General features: G+C 39.2%; 1 protein-coding gene across 9 annotated transcripts in view; it reads left to right on the forward strand.

Annotated features, from left to right (window-relative positions):
* The window catches only part of SLC8A1 (solute carrier family 8 member A1), a 407,018-nt gene that overhangs the window by 207,005 nt on the left and 180,292 nt on the right, over positions 1-19,721 (forward strand). The window lies entirely within an intron of this gene.

The following is a 19,721-nucleotide window of genomic DNA, read 5'->3' on the forward strand; positions in this document are numbered from 1 at the left end:
AAATATGATTATATATTTGATTTACACAATGTGGAGACAACACACCGATTTTGTCTCAGGATGTATTTTATTTATTTTTGGCTGCATTGGGCCTTTTTTGCTGCACACAGGCTTTCTCTAGTTGTGGCAAGCGGGGGCTACTCTTCGTTGTGGTGCGCGGGCTTCTCATTGTGGTGGCTTCTCTTGTTGTGGAGCACGGGCTCGAGGCGCATGGGCTTCAGTAGTCGTGGCTTGCGGGCTCTAGAGCGCAGGCTCAGTAGTTGTGGCTCACGGGCTTAGTTGCTCCGTGGCATGTGGGATCTTCCTGGACCAGGGCTCGAACCCGTGTCCCCTGCATTGGCAGGCGGATTCTTAACCACTGCGCCACCAGGGAAGCCCATCAGGTTGTACTGACATACAAAAATATATGTATTTTTAACTTCTTTCAGAAAACTAGATAGAGTTAGGGGAGATGGTCATCATCCCATTTTGTTACAAGGTAAGCAGTGGTCACTCGAGGTAGAATTTTATACCTGAAAGAGATATTAGAACATTTTAGCACTTTTTTGTTTCAGATCTAGAACCCAGATTCTTAGAGACTGAGTCACACGATAAGAAAGCAGCATCTCTAGGACCACTAAGCAACTTCTTCAAACATATGAGACTCTCCCAATAAACAATTATTGAGCATATATTGACATGTCATGCAGTTACTGGGTCTGAACCTGGAAACTCGGGGATGGATAGGATACAATGCCTGCCCCTCAAGGAACTCACTTTCTGTCTCTCTGTCTTTTGACATAGTTCCTAGTGATAAGACCAGAAAAATACCACAAGTATCATGTGTCTTCACCTCAACAAGACTTTGATGAAAAGCTTTCATGATAGTCATGTGACCAAGACAGAGAAATATGAGATCAGAGTTGCATAATAGTTGCATAAATAGCTCATAAAAAGGTAGTAACTTACATACAGCACTATTGTAAGGATGATGTGAGCGAGGGCACAAGAAAGCATGCTGCAAACCATAAAAGTTTATATGAATGCATAATGGTTGCTGGATTTATGCACCTAATAAGTAATAACCACCAAAGTGTGGTGCTCAAAGTCAGCTTGGTCAAAGGGAGTCTCTAGTTGAGTGGTATAGAATTGTCCTTGGATCAGTCTGACACTTTGTCAACTATTTGGGTGAAAATACAGGATAATTAATGAACCTGATGATGACATAAAGGAAGGAGCAAAGGCACTATGTGACAGTTTCAGTATCAACAAACAGTTCTCAAAGGATGTAAAATGTGTCAAAAATAAAATAAGGACAATTAATAGGAATAAATATAAAACACTGCCTGGAGCTAACCAGCTTGACAACAAACACGATTAATTAAAATGACTTAGCTGTTTTTTCTTTTTCCATTGAATACTTTTAACAGAGTTTTGTCTTTAATTTTGTTTTATTTGGTAAAAAGAGAAATAAAAAGGAATCCAAAGTAGAATTTAGGAAACTGTACTATGAAGGCATATTAAGGGGTGGATTTATTACAAACGAAAAAAATGAAAATTTTGGCTTTAAATGACTTCAGTTTTGTCCAGTTCTCCGTGACTTACCTTATTCCTTAAAAGTATTTTATAGAGAGGCAAATCTTCACTTTTTTCTGCTTGCCTTAAAGCGGTAGTTTGAATTTTGTACATTAGATAACAAGTCTTTTATATTCAGTATTTTGTTTCAACACATTTGCAGGAGAAATGATGGATGTTTAAGTACGTAGTAGCTACTTCTGATACTGACTAGGGTTCTTGGCCTTCCCCAATCAATAGAAATTGACTAGAGACCGGACAAGAAATTCAAGCAAGTGTTTGTTTATTGGGGCCCCTGTGCTGCAGAAGGGAGCAAAAACAAGTAACAGGTTCCCTTGATTGCTCCCCAAGGGGGCGGTGAGCTGGTTGCTTATATAGGGTGAGGGTAGGGGTGTGTCCAGTGGTCGGGACAGAGCTTAGGTGGCTTAGGTGTTCTGCCCACCCCTTTGTGGTGTTGTGTGCAGGGGGCATGCGCAGTACGCAGCTTTTGCTCCCGACACCCGGTTTTTGCTGCCGGCTCTTCGGATGTGGCAGTCGGGTGTTTTTGGTATCTTTGTATCTTTTGGTCCAGAATTTGCCCCAGCTGCGCATGCCCACAGTCAGTTATTTTTAGTCCCATGTAGTTTCTTTGTATTTTGTTGCTGGAGGAGAGGTGTGTCCAGGTACAAGCGTTGCAGCCCTGCAGCAAAGGGTCCCAGGTCCCAGCCTGTCTCACTCCTCGTGTGCCTTTTCATTAGCATGCATAGAAAACACGTAATTTGGCATTCAGTTGCAATTTTAAATGTCCACTTACCAGAAGTCCCTTAGTTAATGGAGAGTTTGAAGAGATCACCAGCTAGTTTATCCCACCCATATAGTTAATGGCAGAAAATAGGAAAATGTTTCAAAAAGTCATAGAAGGTAGCAAAATCTCGTTTTAACTGCAAGTTTAATACATCTCCTAAATGAGGCATAACATCCTCTTGAAAAAGAAATCAGTTTACTGCTATCGCCTGGCTGGTATCTTCACTCTGTCTCGTTAAACAACTAAAAGTTCTTAGGAGTTGGGCTGCAGCATCTGCATATTTTAGGTGGCTCTCAACAAGGAGATGTCATTCCTAGAAATTTGGGGACCTAGTCATTCTTGGGTTCTCCTAGTTAAGAAAAAAATACCTGAAGCACTTTCTAGCATGAGAATCACTTTTAATATTCTTCAGCTGCCACCAAGGGAGTACTAATGTACAATGCAAATCAGATCTGACTAAATGGATTAAGGAAAGTGGATTGAGGCTTGTTCCTCATTTCTTTGCAAAACTGAGTAAATTAGGTTATCTCGCCAAAGCCCAAGAGCGGTGACACGTTTTCTAGCAGTAAGGGCAACTCTCAGCTTTCAATATGGCGCTTGGATGCTGGGACTGTCTTTCTGTCTCCACCACCCACAGCCTCCTTTCCTCAGGCACACCCTCACTCTTCCCCCTACCCTCCTTCTCCTACTGTCAGGAGTGAGCTGTTGGAGAAGGAGCAGGAAAGAGGAACGTTGCCTTAAAGCCTTAATGATAGCTGTGTCTCCAGATGTAGTATATTCCAAAAGTCGATTGTTCGTGGAGGGATTAAGAGTAAAGTGCTTGTGTTCATAGGAGCTTATTAAATTGAATTTAACTTACAGGATTAATAATCTTTGATCACATTCTCACTATAGAGGATTTACCAAAATTCGTTGTCAATAATGTCATGACTCACAGGCCTTTCTTGCACCACATTTCCATCTTGTGATCAAAATCTGATGGACTCTCATCCTGCCGTTCATCATTCATCACATAGAAGAATTTCATAGCCTAACACTAAATAAATAAAATGATTATCAGGACAAAGAATTTTCTCATTTCTTTAGTCATATTTATAGACAGCTATTTTTGGAAAAATACGTGAATCCTTTTAGAATGACTGCATTAAACACCGAATCGTCACAAATTCCATTATGATTTTTATATTCAGTATATTCCTTTTCAGTTCACTCCTTGTTAAGTAATTTTGTTATCTTTATGAATTCACTGTAGTCACCATTTTTCTAGGAAATACTGTGTGTCTAAAGAAATTTGGGGAAGGTCTGGACTTAATAGTCTGGCATGACTTCTGTTCTTTTTTTTCCTCAATGGGAGTCATCTCTTCAGAATGGTAGATTTGCTACATACAGAGTATATGTACATGTGAATTTAGGCTATATAAAATTAGATTCTTTAATTACATCTTTTCATTATTAGGAAACAAAAATATGACCATTAAGCGTTATACCTTTTCACTTGTTGCTTTTAGGGCAGGGCTGGGGATGGGAATTAAATTACATTTAATTTTATTTTAATAACCCAAGAAATATATCTTTTCTTTGCCATTTAAAACATAAAATTATTCAGAAGTTTTAAAAAAGTAAAGATGAAAGTCCACTTTAAACCTCTGCTTACAAATAAGACATAATTACTGATTGGTTCGGACAGAAACTTCTAGACCTTTTCTAGGCATTTATATGCATATGTAGATATACATAAATAGTGCTGTTTAATTAGAAGTGTATTTGTAATTATGCAACTTGCTTCTTCTCTTAACCTAAAAATATTTCCTGGATATTTTATCAGGAAATTTAGGTCTACCTCATTTTTAAAAATTCTTGCTTGGATTCAAACCATAGCTTGGCCTCTTAATATCTGTGGCCTCCTGTAAGCTACTTTACCTCATCTTTAAGGACTGAAGATTGCTGTTGTTATGAAAATTAACTGAGTAATTGTGTGAAAATGCTTAGAACAATTTCTAGCGGATAGCAAACAATGTATGTCAGTTAAAAAAAATATCCCATACTGATGGACATTTAAGTTGTTTCTAGGTTTGTTTTTTTTTTAACCAAAATGCTACATTAAGAATTTTTATGCACTTGAAAGCAAATCTGTAAAATAAGCTCTTTGAAGTAAAATTGCTGGATTAAAGGGAATGCACAAATAATCTTCTTGTATAAATAATCTTGTTAATTTTGACCATAAAGATATCTGGTTGCAGTTTGAGGTGTAAGCAGCAGATTCTAGTTGATTTCCCACTTGCCATTCAGCACTTTATTGAAAATATTAAATAGATTGTCATGGATTCTATTGATCCCCACACTTTATATACACAAAACTTACTAAACCTGCCACATAAACCTTCATATAATAATCGAAATGCCTTGAACTCTGTACCAGTCAACACTGTTTCTAAAGTAACATCTGGATACCTTATTTTACAACTTGATTAAATGACATCAAGATTTTGACCTTTTTTATGACAAAAAATTATATAAATGAATATACCATAGATAAGACTGTAGAACATACGCCATCTGTGTATGCCTCTGGATAGCAGTGGAATAGGCACCCAAAAATTGTACCCAGTTGAGAACTTTTCAATTGCCTTGAAGAAACCAGAGAGAAACTAGGCCAAAAGCTTAGTAGAATTGCTTTCTCTGCCTTTCACTTAGGATCAATACAGTGATTTTTCTTGAACTTACAAAGCCCAATAATGCTAGATATTAAAAAGATTCTGATATTATGGGAAGCATGAAGTGTTTAAATTTCACCTGGAGGACATGCTCCTATTGAGCAAAATGTGATTTTAAAATATGAATGATTGAAACTCTCACTGATTTGTGTAAAACTCAAAAACTCCAAGTTTAAAGTTTATTTAATTGAACACAATAACGTCAGTACAACTTTATTTAAAATTCAATACGGCTGTCAGGTTTTGTTTTTTTTTTTCAGAGACTCCATTCAGTCACCATTTAAAAAAATTCCTTGATACAGCAGATATTTGTTTAGTTCCTACTGCGTGTTACATATATGTTCCCTGCCTTTGTGAGGCTCTCATGCTGGTAGGAATCACAGAAATAAGAAAGGAGACAAACCAAAGTGTAAGTGCAGATTGTGAAAAAAAATAACGTAAAAATGAAAGGGTTCAATAAAAGACTGAAAGAGGGTACCTGATTTAGATTAGGTGGTCGGCAAATTCTTTGCTAAGGAAGTAGTGTTTGGATAGAAACCTGAAGTACAAGTAAGATTTAGAAAAAGGAATTCAAGACAGAAGAAACAGCATGTGCAAAGAGTGGCAGGGAAAAAAAAAATGTGACCTACTCAAAGAAGGGAAAGAAGGCACTGAACAAACCGAGGGGGGAAGTAACCCAGGATGAAGGTGGAAAAGTCCACAGGCCCTCCTCTAACATGATCTGTGGTCTTTCAAAGTCAGTTGAGGATGAATTTCTAAATGCCTATTCTCTCTGCCCTTCCTGAAATTCCACTAGATGGATGAAGGAATAGATGCCCTTCTTACTGAGTTTGGAGAGATAATAGACAGGGTAACAGAACATTCTTTTATCCCCTGTTGGCACTTTTCAAGGTCTAAAATCCCCAGGTTCAGCCCTTTCCTCAGAATGACTTAACAAAAGACAAGTCAAAAAGTACAGTGGTATGTTGAGAAGGGAACTGTTATTTTCTGAAGTCAGTTTACAGAAGGCTTCCAAGAGTATATTGATTTAAAAGATCACAATCACTCCTCTGGGTGTATTTCTCTCTATTAGGTCTTGAATCCACACCATATTATATTCTGAAATGAGTTTTCCTGGGATAGATTTGTCCTCATGATGGATAATCATGTAAATCGTGGCAAGTGACAAGGGATATCTCCAAAGGGCGGGGTGGCGGGGTCTCTGGAAGCAGCTGTTCCACAGCAGCATGGCCCCAAGTCCAGCTCAGACACTGGAGAAAAAGCCCAAAGCCCCACATGAGATTCCCTGGCTGTTTGGCAGTTTTATTGCCAAATCCTCAAAAAAAGGCTATCACATCATGAGGCAGGGGAAATAAAAATGAGAGAAAGGACAGATCAATAGTCTGACTTGTCAGCAGTAAGTAAGCACTTGGAGACTCCTCTGGTATGTGTTAACATCATAGGTAGAAAAGTTTTGGAAAAAAAAAACTATTTTCTTTTGTCATTGCCCCGATGAGGACACAAATGTCCTAGAAAGAAAAAACCCTGTATGTTGATCTCATCGCTTAATTTTTCCTCCTTCTTTTCTTGCCTTCCTTCCACTGTATCACATGTAAAAATTCTTTATATAGTTTATATTTAACTCACCACATACATGTAGAGACTAAAATTAAAATAATTACATGGCTAAGTATGTGGTACTACAAGTTAATGTGATATTAGATCTCTGACGTGCGTTGGATGTACAAGTGTTTTTTTGTTTGTTTGTTTTATCATCTTTATTGGAGTATAATTGCTTTACAATGGTGTGTTAGTTTCTGCTGTATAGCAAAGTGAATCAGCTATACATATACATATATCCCCATACCATCTCCCTCTTGCGTCTCCCTCCCACCCTCCCTATCCCACCCCTCTAGGTGGACGCAAAGCACCAAATTGATCTCCCTGTGCTATGCAGCTGCTTCCCACTAGCTAGCTATTTTACATTTGGTAGTGTATATTAGTCCATTCCCCTCTCTCACTTCGTCCCAGCTTACCCTTCCCCCTCCCCGTGTCCTCAAGTCCATTCTGTACATCTGCGTCTTTATTCCTGTACAGGTGTTTTTAATGATTTGTAACTTACAAGAATTTCAAAGTGATCTGGTGGGTGGTGAAATAGACAAAGGTGTCTTTCCAGTAATCGCTGTGCCCTTGTGACTGAGTATGACATCAACCTCCCAGTAGAAGTTGAGAGTGAATCCATTTTAGCTTGTTTTACGAAAATATGATAGAAACTTTACATTAACTGAAAAATCCAGTGGGTCAAATACATTAATAAAAATAACAAAGGGCTTTTTGAGGGACATGGGAAGTTATTCTTTATTTGAGGTCATGTGGTCCTTTCAGAGACTATAGAGGCAGTGGGGCTCTGGAGTGACAGGGGAGAGAGTAACCACGAGGCCTTTTCAAAATGCAAAGCCCCATTATGCCATTGATAGACGTCTCTCCCACTTGCCTGTTTCTTTGAGAAAAAAATACCCCAGTGGCTCATTTCCAAATGGGGGTGGGCCAGGTTGTAACAGTGGAGCCCTGGGTTTTATCAAGAGACTCCCAGTGTGAGATCCAGGTAAATTCTAGAATTTCAGCAGCAAAACTTATCCACCCCACTGATAATATGCAGACTTTGTTTTCATTTTTTAGATTTTGTTGAATGGAGTAAGGAACTCAGACATAAAGTCATGGAATCATAAATTCTTAAAGCCAAGGATTAATACTTTGGACATGTCTTCCCTTTGTTTCAGCTGTGGCTTTACATTGGAGGCTGGCAAGTGTGTTTGAGAAAACACTTCTAATAATCAAGAACGCAGATGTTCAGTTGGCATAAACTTTGCCTGCTGTGTGTTGCATTGAGTTTTTGCGCCTAGAAAATATGCCCATTGCTTATACATTTCTGTCATGGGCACAAACCATGGGGAAAATGTCAGAGTTGCCAGAGGAGTTGCTTAGAGTTTAACCAAGTTGCCTGAAACATTTTTGGTTTTGTTGGACTGCTTTAAAGTACCTGTGAAAAAAGAGAAAAGTAATTATTCATTATTAGATGTAATGGAATCTTTATGGTCCTTTGAATCCTGATGCCTGAAACATAAAACTACCTGCAGCAGCTATAATATTCTTTGTTTTCTGGTTTCAACAAATGCATTGTTGTTTTTTAGAGACACAATTTCCCTTTGCTGTAATTCTTTTATTTTTGAGCATCTAACAAAGACTCATAGGACAGTTAAGCTGGATGAGAAAGCAGCAAGTTATCGCAGGAAATTCATTACTGTAAATCTGGCCCTGATTCTGCCACAGTCTTTTTCTTTGAAAATTGATCAGCTTGGATTTCCCATCTATAGGAGGAGATGAAGTAATTGTTGTGAAAGGAACATAAGTTTAATATCTGATGTTATCTCCACACTTTGTGAGAATTGATGCTATATGTGGATTAAATAGAAGATGTAGAATTGGCCCAAACTATGCTATCTCACTTACATTCTAAACTAAGAGAAAAGCACGGAAAAACTTTTGAAAAAACAGTAAATTTTTGCCTTTTATACTACATTCTTCATTATGTCAACAGCTATTTATTGAACTTAAAATGATACAGGTACCATCAAGGCACAGCAGTGAGGAAGATGGAGGCCTTGATTTAGTGGAGCCAACTGTCCTGCTCACCAACTTGAGACCAAATCATGGGCAAAAATTCTGTATCCCGCAAGTGTCCTTATATTTCCCCAAATTCACTATTCCAGACCTCTTATTCCTCCAATAGAACCCTTGCTCAAGACTTCTTCTAGGTTCAACTACCTACCAAAATAGGTTTGTCCTTCACTCCACTCCTTCAAATCCTGTTTACTAATCTGATTATATCTATATCTATATCTGTATCTATATATGATAATCTTTCATTTCCATGTTACCTTTCCAGGGAATCAATTTGTATCTTAAGAAGATTGTCTGAAGATAGTAGCTCAGTGCCAAAGATAGACTACAAATCAGGCATTTAGGGCTCTGAAGCAAGCTGGTGAGAAAGTTATTAGAGGCCATTTGGGACTCCCTCATCACCCCCAAATGTGAAATTATGTTTGTAACTGGAAAAGGGGAAATTTTGCTCTTTGTACTGTAACATAAACCATACTAATATATGTTCTAAGTAGAAACATTATTACAAATAATTTAACATTTCTTTCAGATTCTATCAAAGCAAATTATTCTTTGAAAATAAAGATTTGGTTAATCTATCTACTTTTTTATTCTTTCATAGCTTACATCCTCATATTTTCCCCAAAGGAAAAAATGCTATTATTTATGAATTTTTTTTAAATTCAAACAGAAAGTCACAAAAATTATACTCATCCTCATCAGTTCACTCAGTCCCATGTAATTAATTTTTTTTTATCTTGATCTTTTGTTAGCACTTTTATGAGTTCATCAGTTTTCCATTAGAGTTCTGAAAATGCTTATTCATTCAGTTCAGCAGTACAGTCAGTTACCAGAAACCTTTACTTGTCAGAGTTTTTTCCATGAATTCCTTGAAGATGAAACCCTTTTATAGGAACATTTTTGCAAAAGCATCAGAGTACACCCAGAACTGCCTGTAAGTGACAAAAGACTTAAAAATGACCACGGTTAAAGATTTGATGAAAGTTCATAATAATGCAATTGACAAGGAAAATTTAGTTATTTCTGAGGTATTTATGATTTTATAGCACATGTGAGTGGAAAAAAAAAGAATCATTGCATTTTAGCATTAAATTTAGCTCTTAAACTATAATATGTTTTCAAAAAATGTTTCATTTTTTTTTACTTTTTTTAATTTGATTTTTTAATTTTATATTGAAGTATAGTTGATTTACAATATCGTGTTTGTTTCAGGTGTACAGCAAAGTGATTCAGTTATATATACATACATCCATTCTTTTTCAGATTCTTTTCCCATATAGTTTGTTACAGAATATTGAGTAGAGTTCCCTGTGCTCTGCAGTAGGTCCTTGTTGATTGTCTGTTTTATATATATAGTAATGTGCATATGTTAATATTCTCTAGTCATTTAATAGAAACATCTTAACAGTCAAGTACTTTCTGAGCTTCTCTGAAAAAACTCTTTGCTGCTAAACTGGCCCTCCTCAAAGAAAAGTCCTGATTTGTAGCATTTGCATATTCCCATGATGCTAATATTTCCACCGTGGATGATTGCAAGCTACTAACATGAGTTCACTGAACATAGAGTTGGGAAGAGATATGCACACTTGATTCCCAACAGCCAGGATAAACTGGCTGCAACACAGCACATGGGCTACGCAGGCACACCTCAGAGATATTGTCAGTTTGGTTCCAGGCCACCGCAATAAAGCGAATGTCACAATAAAGCTAGTCACAAATTCTTTGGTTTCCCAGTGCATGTAAAAGTTATGTCTACACTATACTGTAGTCTGTTATGTGTGCAATAGCCTTATGTCTAAAAAGCACAATGTACACACTTTAATTAAAAAATACTTTATTGCTAAAAAGAGCCAACCATTCAGCAAGCTGTAATCTTGTCATCTTTTTTTGTTAGTGGAGGGTCTTACCTTGATGTGGATGGCTGCAGACGAACAGAGTGGTGGTTGCTGAAGTCTGGGTTGGCTGTGGCAATTTCATAAAATAAGACAATGAAGTCGGCCTCATTGATTGACTCTTCCTTTCACTTGAGCACCCAGAAGCCATTGTAGGGTTATTAATTGGTCTAATTTCAACATTGTTGTGGCTCAGGGAATAGGGAGGCCTAAGGAGTGGGAGAGAGATGGGGGCACAGCTGGTCATTGGAGCAGTCAAAACACACAATTTCATGAATTAAGTTTGCCGTCTTATATGGGCACAATTGATGACATCCCAAAATAGTTACAATAGTAACATCAAAGATCGTCGATCATGGATCACCATGACAAATATAATAATGAAAAAGTTTGAAATATCGTGAGAATTACCAAAACGTGACACAGAGACAGGAAGTGAGCAAGTGCTGTTGGAAAAATGGAGCTGAAGGACTTGCTCAACACTGGGTTACTACAAACCTTTAATTTGTAAAAAAAAAGAAAAAAAACCACAGTATCTGCAAAGCACAATAAAGTGAAGTGCGATAAAATGAGAATATGCCTCTGCTCACTTTGAAGTTACCCTTAGCTTGAGTGTTTTAGCTGAGGTAGAGGTGAAAGTCAGGGGGCAGGAGATGGGAGGAATTTTGGCCAAGTCATGGCCAGCAAAATCAGAAAGACCAGCTCATCTCATTCTCCAGAGCCTCACTGAAGCCAGAACTTCCCTGGTAGAACTTCTGCAGTTTCTCTTTTTCTTCAGCAGAATGTACATTCCCTTTGAATCCCATTTTTTAAAAATCCTTATCTTTGTTTCAGATTCTTTAATGACAGATGATTAACTTTCTGAAAATGTGATTCTGTTAAACAAAAGCAAAGCAGATGAGAAGTTCATTTCGTGTGTGAAGCCCTAGGAACAGTTCTCCATGAGTGCATGGATTTGTTTTTCAGATGAAAATTCATGAAAACACTGTCATGAATCCAGGCCCCAGGGTAGGTTTATTTCCAGATCAGACCACCTTGCCTTAAGCACTGCATATGGTTCCCAGAGCGTCTGCAGGGAACAGTGTGGATAAGGACAGCGGAAGGGGAAAGCAGAAGTGGTTTCTAAGCCAAAAGGAAGTGCTTTCACATAAAAATCCACTTCTTTTTCTTTTCCTTGTTTCTTCAGACCACTGCCCATTAAAGTTTCATAACCTCTTGTGTGCTCTTCTCCTTTCCTGAATCCCTGCAGGAACCATGATCGATTGGGGCTTGGCGAGGCCGTAGTGGTATCCGTGATGAGCAAGGGCCTTCTGTTTCCATCCTTCCTCTCTGCCCTGTAGAGCTAGCCAGGAGTGAAAGAAGAAAACAGCAGTTTACTCTTTACCACTACACCATCCTGTCTTTTTAAAAAAAATTTTTTGAAGTATAGTTGATTTACAATATCATGTTAGTTTCAGGTGTATAGCATAGCGATACAGTTATGTATCTATTCTTTTTCAGGTTCTTTTCCCTTATAGGTTATTACAAAATATTGAGTATAGTTCCCTGCACTATACAGTAGGTCCTTGTTGGTTACCTATTTTATATATAGTAGTGTGTATATGTTAATCCCAGCCTCCCAATTTGTCCCTCCCCTACCACCGTTTCCCCATTGGCAACCAGAAGTTTTTTTTCTACGTCTGTGAATCTTTTTCTGTTTTGGAAATAAGTTCATTTGTATCTCTTTTTGTTTTAGATTCCACACATAAGCGATATTATATCATATTTATCCTTCTCTGTCTGGCTTACTTCACTTAATATGATAATCTCTAGGTCCATCCATGTTGCTGTAAATGGCATTATTTCGTTCTTTTTTATGGCTGAGTAGTATTCCATTGTATATACCACATCTTCTTTATCCATTCATCTGTCGATGGTGTTTAGGTTGTTTCCATGTCTTGGCTATTGTAAATAGCGCTGCTATGAACATAAGGGTGCATGTGTCTTTTTGAATTATAGTTTTGTCCAGATGTATGCCCAGGAGTGGGATCGCTGGATCATATGGTAGCTGTATTCTTTTAGCTTTTTAAGGAACCTCCATACACTATTCTGTCTTGATACAGAGGATGAAAGTGCCTGACTTAGACTCCCACGGTGAGTTCATGAAGAGCAGGTGGGGGGAGAAGAGACAAGCTTGCATCCTCCCACTTGCCAGGGTGGTTCTTCATTATCAGTCCCTGCAGAGCCCCCATTCCAGTTTCCCATCCTTCAAGTCTCCATCTGTTATCCTCCCCTGTCCCTTCCTCCAGCCTTCATGACCCCGTCATCTTGCTATAGTGAGTTGGAGCTAAGACCCCCCTTGTCCTTGCCCATATGCCCACACACACATATATTTACAACCTTTCTCGGCTTGGTTGGCTGAGAGACTCAGGAATAGGATTACCCTTTGCAGGGAGCTTCTGGGCAATTATATTCCCAGCATCCCAGATACTGTTCCTCTTGGAACAATAGAGCATCCTGAGTTTATATCCCTAAGTCTCTGGTTCAGGGGCATTATCGATCACGTAAGCTTTTGTGAGTGGCTCGCTCCCATTATTTTTCTGAGAACATACATAGACTGCTGCCAACTTACAAACATGTTTTGGGAATGCAGGTGTTTTATAGACCCTTGATCACTGATATCTCAAGCAACCACTTAATTCTGCACCTATAGAATTGTATTGCCCCTTAATTATTACATTTGTGTTTGTCTTTTCTAGTCAACTAGACACCACAATACTGCATGTTATACTTTACATTTGTCTCAGGGTGGTATTAATAAATATTTACTGACAGACCACCTTATTTGGAAGCTCAGTAAAGCATCACTTATTGAGCTCCAAATTGCTTAAAATGCTTTTTTTAGGAAGTGTGTGGTGTGTGTATGGTGTGTGTGTGTGTGTGTTTTGGAGGGGGTGGGGAGTTGATGATCTGTTACTCCTCTGGAAGAGGGTAGACATTACTTAAGGACCCTAGGAGGTTACTTTTTTGAAGTCTGACTCCATAATGGCCTGATGGTATGATTCCATCCTGCCCACCATCACATCCACCTTCCACTTCACTGGGTCTAAGTTGAAAGTGCAAGGAAGAATGCATGTACAGAGCTGGTTCAATCATGACTTTGGTCAGACCAATTAAACACATGTGACTTAGAAGATAACATGATCCATTGCACATGGAATCATCAGTTGCTCCAAGTTCCACACGGTAGGTCCATGGTTGTTTAGTTTCAACTGAAAGCTATTTTAAGAATGGTTCTGAATGGACACCGTTTGAACATAATTGTCCATCTTAGCTCAGGACTCTGAAGACAGTCATAAGTGGAACAGAGACACCAGTATAAGTTGCCTAGCACAAAGCTCATTAGACTGGTACCTTAGCCCAGCTGCCTTAGAAGGTAAACTTCCCATCTTATAGACTGGTAATTAAGGGGTAGCCAAGTCTTTACTCTTTTGGCCATCAAAGGTATCCCCAAGGAGTTTATTGGTCACAAAACCCTCTTCTATAATCAATGACTGCATTTTAAAGAAAGCTCATATATTAGTTTTAACATAAGCATGTTTCCAGCATGGTTACCTCTCAGAATAAACACACTTGAGGTAATGGCAAACTACAGGAGGTGTCACCTATCTTTCGTGTCCTGCTCTGAGTTTGCTGCTGAGATTACCGCGTAGAAGCTTGGATCAGAAACAAAAAGAAGATGCCCCCTGTGAACCTAGGATTATTCCTATAATGAAGTCTCTTCTCTTGGAAGATAAAATGGAGTTTAAAAAATGGAATGAAAGAGTCCTCCTCTAGAAGCTGCAGGAGGCACCATAGTAGAGATTCCGTTCATTCGTTGAAGAGACATCTATTAGCTACCATTGTCTAGTACGTGCCTAAACACTGTTCTAGGCACTGGGTACTGATCAGTAAACAGCAAAGAGAACTAGCTCAGACTTCCAATCTCTGCTTCTTAGACAGCATTTCTGGTTCTCACATTTTTCTCTTAGAGATTTTCTGCAATATTTCTAGTGTCTCAAACATTGTTTTGGCATTTAATCTCCAGTCAGAAGATTATGTAAAAGACTTCAGGCAAAATATTCCATTATTAAAAACCATGAAGAAAAGCCAAAGGAAAAGTAAAGAATTCCATCCTTTTTTGATGCCTGGGGGCCAATGGGACTGATTTTCCTTTCTATCTCAATTGATTGGATTAACAAGTTATTTTGTTGTGAAAACTACATTGTGAATATCTGGTGAAGAGAAATGAGCAAAATCAAAAGCACTGCCAGTGCCCTTACCTTGTATGAGCAAAATAATTATACATTGTTTAACTGAGAGTGATTATTTAAGTTGGCATACAGGCTCAGAAGAAAAGCCAAATTACATCATGTGCAAACACTGTGATCGCCCTCTTTCTGTTTGTGACACTGGGCTTCTCTACTGTTGTCATTCCCTAGGTTTAGATGAATCACACTCAACACTGATGGGATGACATAAAGCAAAGCTCAATTCTTAAACCAATTGTTATTATATTTTATTTGAGACAGAGGGTATGAATTATTAGGTGACCTTTTTTAAAAAACTAGAAATTGACTCCCGAACCCAAGCTCACAGTTGATGAAGCTATTCTTTTACACAGTATTACTGAAAGCACGAATCTGTCATTATATAGAACCTTCCTCCTATGGTTGTAAAAAAGTTAAAGAGAATGGCCGTCAGAGATGTATATTATAGTGGATCAAAAATACAGGCTTTGCGGGGAGGGATAAGTTGGGAGATTGAGATTGACAAATACATATTACTATATATAAAATAGATAACTAATAAGAACCTACTGTATAGCACAGGGAACTCTACTCAATACTCTGTAATGACCTAAATAGGAAAAGAATCTAAAAAAGAGTGGATATATGTATATGTATAACTGATTCACTTTGTTGTACAACTGAAACTAACACAATATTGTAAATCAACTATACTCCAATAAAAATTAGTTTTAAAAAATGCAGGCTTTGGGATCAGACCTGGGTTCAAGATCTCATTTCATCTCTTACCAGTTGTGAACATCTTGTTTCCATTTCCTCATTTGTAAAATGAAGATAATAAGACCCAATTCACAGAGTTGTTGATAAAGCCTTAATAAATATCTCTTGAAGGAAAAGATTCTGCCATCTCTCTGTTCCTAGGGTCTGGTTGACCATTTTGTGCAACGTTGTACTCTATGGCTTAGAAGGCTTATAATCATGTTTCTACCTCTGACATTCTCTGGTTATAAAACTAGACTATCAAAATGCATGAAAGTGAGAACTGAGGAAGGCCCAGAGCCTGCCCATATAACCACCCATATGAACATGAAGCTTGCTCCTTCCCAGGGGTACAGGAATCTGCCCCTTTTAGCCCCTGAAGAATTGCTGGTCGCATCCTCTCCTGCTCAGCTGCGAGCAGCACATCGTTGGTGAGCAATTGTCAGCAGGGCTGACGTGAACTAGCAAAACTTCATGGAAAAGGAGATTGAGGGAGCAAACTTCATTAACCATTCAGTATAAGACTAAGCAACAACCCAAGAAAATGTAGAAAAGTTTTTTTTTTTTAATTAATTAATTAATTAATTTATGGCTGTGTTGGGTCTTCGTTTCTGTGCGAGGGCTTTCTCTAGTTGTGGCAAGCGGGGGCCACTCTTCATCGCGGTGCGAGGGCCTCTCTTGTTGCGGAGCACGGGCTCCAGACGCGCAGGCTCAGTAATTGTGGCTCACGGGCCCAGTTGCTCCATGGCACTTGGGATCTTCCCAGACCAGGGCTCAAACCCGTGTCCCCTGCATTGGCAGGCAGATTCTCAACCACTGCGCCACCAGGGAAGCCCCGAAAAGTATATTTTTAACCAAAAAAAATACATATATATTTTTTTCATTGAAATCTTTTGGGAAAAATGGAAACAAGATTCACATGCAAGACTTGATACAGATGAGAAATTTGTTTTCCAGCTTAACCTCCCAAAGGTCTGGGATTCATATTTGCAGATGTTCTATATTATGGCCAAGATCACTGCTTCTCTTAAACCACTAGAAGTACATAATTACAAACCTGATTTTCCTCAACTCTACCAAAATCCCTGGGTGAACATCCATACATCTTTGCTTTTCAGAAAAAGAAGTGGGGGCGGGGGGGATAAATATGCCAAACCACTGACTTTTCCTATTATTTTCTTTCTGCCTGATCACAGATCTCTGTTTTCAAAGCCTTCCTTGTCAGTGAAAGTCTAGCTCTATCGCATCTTCAGTGTCTGTTGTTGGGAAGACTGTTAAGGATATACTGGGGCATCCAGATTCTTCTGTGTGTATGGCAGAAAGGACAGCTGAAGTGAAGCCCACATAAAGAGCTGTGCTTTGATGTTTTCAAGGACTGGGGGCAAGAGAAAATGAAGCGACATCCAATTTTGCTCTTTGCGCTTTGCCTTTGTTTTCTTTTCTGATTTTGGAAAGGGCTGTCACAGAGGTGTGTGTTGGGAAGATGTAATCTTCCTCGGAATCATTGGCAGCTGATGGCTCTTGTGTAGGTGTCTCTGAGAGGGAGGTTCTGAACAAACACCTTTAAAATGGTCCCTGATGAACCATATAACACTCTCCAGATAACTTAACACTCTCCAAATAACTGTTTGCTATTCTCTTTTACAAGTCATTGCCTGCCAGAGATCCACATGTTTTACCATTTGTTTAACTTGTGTTTCAGGTTTATCAAAAAATCAAAGATAATAATAGCATCTCACTGGTACTATGACACCAGTGTAACTGGATGAGAAGTCATGAAATCAGTCGAGATACTAACTTCATTATATATTCACTTTCACATCCTGCTCCTCCCATTGTGGGGGGAAGAAAGGAAAAAGAGTTTAAATTGTTTGGATTTTATTTTGTTTTGTTTTCACTGAGTGGGCCAGTTGTTCTGACATCATGTTGCAAACTCGGTAGCTCCTAGATTCTCTTGAGATCTGGTAGAATAGTCAGCTTGATAAAGTAAAACTAGTGAGTTGATAAAGAATCAAGGCTTTTTTGAGAATAAGTGAATGAGAGAAAAAGCTAATGAAAATCAGATCCATCCAGTAAGAACATTTAATCAGGCAGGACCAACTGGGTATAAGCATAGGTCATCACTGTACTGACAAAAGAATAGGGCTACTTCTAGGGTTTTCAAGATTCCTGGTGGTGGTTGGGGCCGGGGTGGGGTGGGGGGGGAGTGTCAGGGATGTGGAAGGGCTGACGGGAAGTGTGTCTGCGTCTGTTGGACATACACTGTATCAGAGGTCAAGTTCCCCTTGCAGCCAGTGTTTGGATACTTTTAATAGCTGTTCTCTTTTCCTGGGCAGGACTGTACACAGGGGCAATGATGATCCTTTTGAAAACCACTAGTGGGACTTCCCTGGTGGCTCAGTGGTTAAGAATCCACCTGCCAATGCAGGGAACACGGGTTCAATCCCTGAAGATCCCACATGCCGCGGAGCAACTAAGCCCGTGCGTCACAACTACTGAGCCTGCGCTCTGGAGCCCGCAAGCCACAATTACTGAGCCCGCGTGCCACAACTACTGAAGCCTGCGCGCCTAGAGCCCGTGCTCCGCAACAAGAGAAGCCACCGTAGTGAGAGGCCCGCACACTGTAATGAAGAGTAGCCCCCGCTCACCGCAACTAGAGAAAGCCCTCGCGCAGCAACAAAGACCCAACGCAGCCATAAATAAATAAATAAATAAATCTAAAGAAAAAAAATTTAAAAAGTAAAAACTGCTAGCAATGAATTCCAGCAAGAACAGGGTCTCACCCTTCCTTTAAAAGCTATGGCATGTTTTCCTTTTGGTACTTGACCAAATCGAGCAACGAAGGGCTTTTGAAAGCAAAGTCTTTTAGCTTGCATTTATAATCTTGGATAATAATAATAAGCCAACAGTCTGTATGTGCCTGAGTGCAATAATGAATGTACGTATGCAAACTTCAAAACTAGACAGCCTTGGCATTTCAGTAAGCATTATGCATGCCCTCAGTATGATACTCAATATTCTGGCTACTGTAAAGATACAGAAGTCTTTACCCTCTGCTGGGTGTTTAAAGATACTTTATTGGGTAACTGTAACATCCGTTCTTTTTTCTCCCAAATGTTGGTTAGTTTTATTGTGTTGTACCTGGGATGAGAAAGCTGATTAGGGGAGCTTATCCTGGATCAGAAATTATCCCCTACTACAACTCCAATCTTAAGGCTTTATAGAATGTTTTCCTTTAAGATTTAGTTAAGTTTCCCAGCACACCGCTGAATTAGGTGAGGAAAATAAATGCTGTAGAAGAAGGGAAAAGAAGAAAAACAGGAAAAGTGGTATTTCCCTGCATTTTATTATTTTGCTGTTAAAAGGAGGAGAGAAGGCTGCAACTGATGCAGCAGCTCTTGTCCTAAAGCTGTGCTCTTCTACTGGTGGGGCTGAATGGAGGAATTAGAAGACAGAGCTAATCCATTGTTATCACACTTATTTAGAAGAATAAACAGACTCCTGTGAATCACCAGTTTTGAGTCTTCGATTAGGAAGAATCCAGGACGGATTTCTTCCACCCAAGATTCAAGTGAAGACAAAGCCTCAAAAGCACCAGGATGAAGAGTCACTTCCTGAGGATCAGGGAACGTTTACCTTTAATAACCGTCATTAGCTGATTCCGGCTTATAGATATTACCCTGAAAACTGCTGGTGAAATAATCGCCGCTCTCTGCTCTTAAAATGGATTTAAGAAAGAAATCCATTTTAGAAGATGGGCCTTTCCCTTTCCAGAACTTCCTGCCTCCATATACTTAAAGCTTTCCTTTGTAAGTTGCTGAAAGGGAGCAGAGACCCCTCAGGCTCTGAAATGAAACTCTTTTTCTTTGGATCTGGCTAGGGCCGGGGCTGAACCAAGGAAGGGGGCTCTGTCTTCAGAGCGACCTTCACGAATGCTGGATGGGACTCCACAGGGTCCTGAGACACAGCCCACAAGCCCTGGTGGATTTGCCTTGCTGCTTGCTCATAGCTGTTCTCGGCAAGGGCCTGGGTAGGAATGGGTATGGGACGTTTCTGCATTATAGTACCTTTCAACTCTGGCACTGAGAAT

This window comes from Balaenoptera musculus, chromosome 13, assembly GCF_009873245.2.
Source record: "Balaenoptera musculus isolate JJ_BM4_2016_0621 chromosome 13, mBalMus1.pri.v3, whole genome shotgun sequence".
Classification (NCBI taxonomy): Eukaryota; Metazoa; Chordata; class Mammalia; order Artiodactyla; family Balaenopteridae; genus Balaenoptera; species Balaenoptera musculus.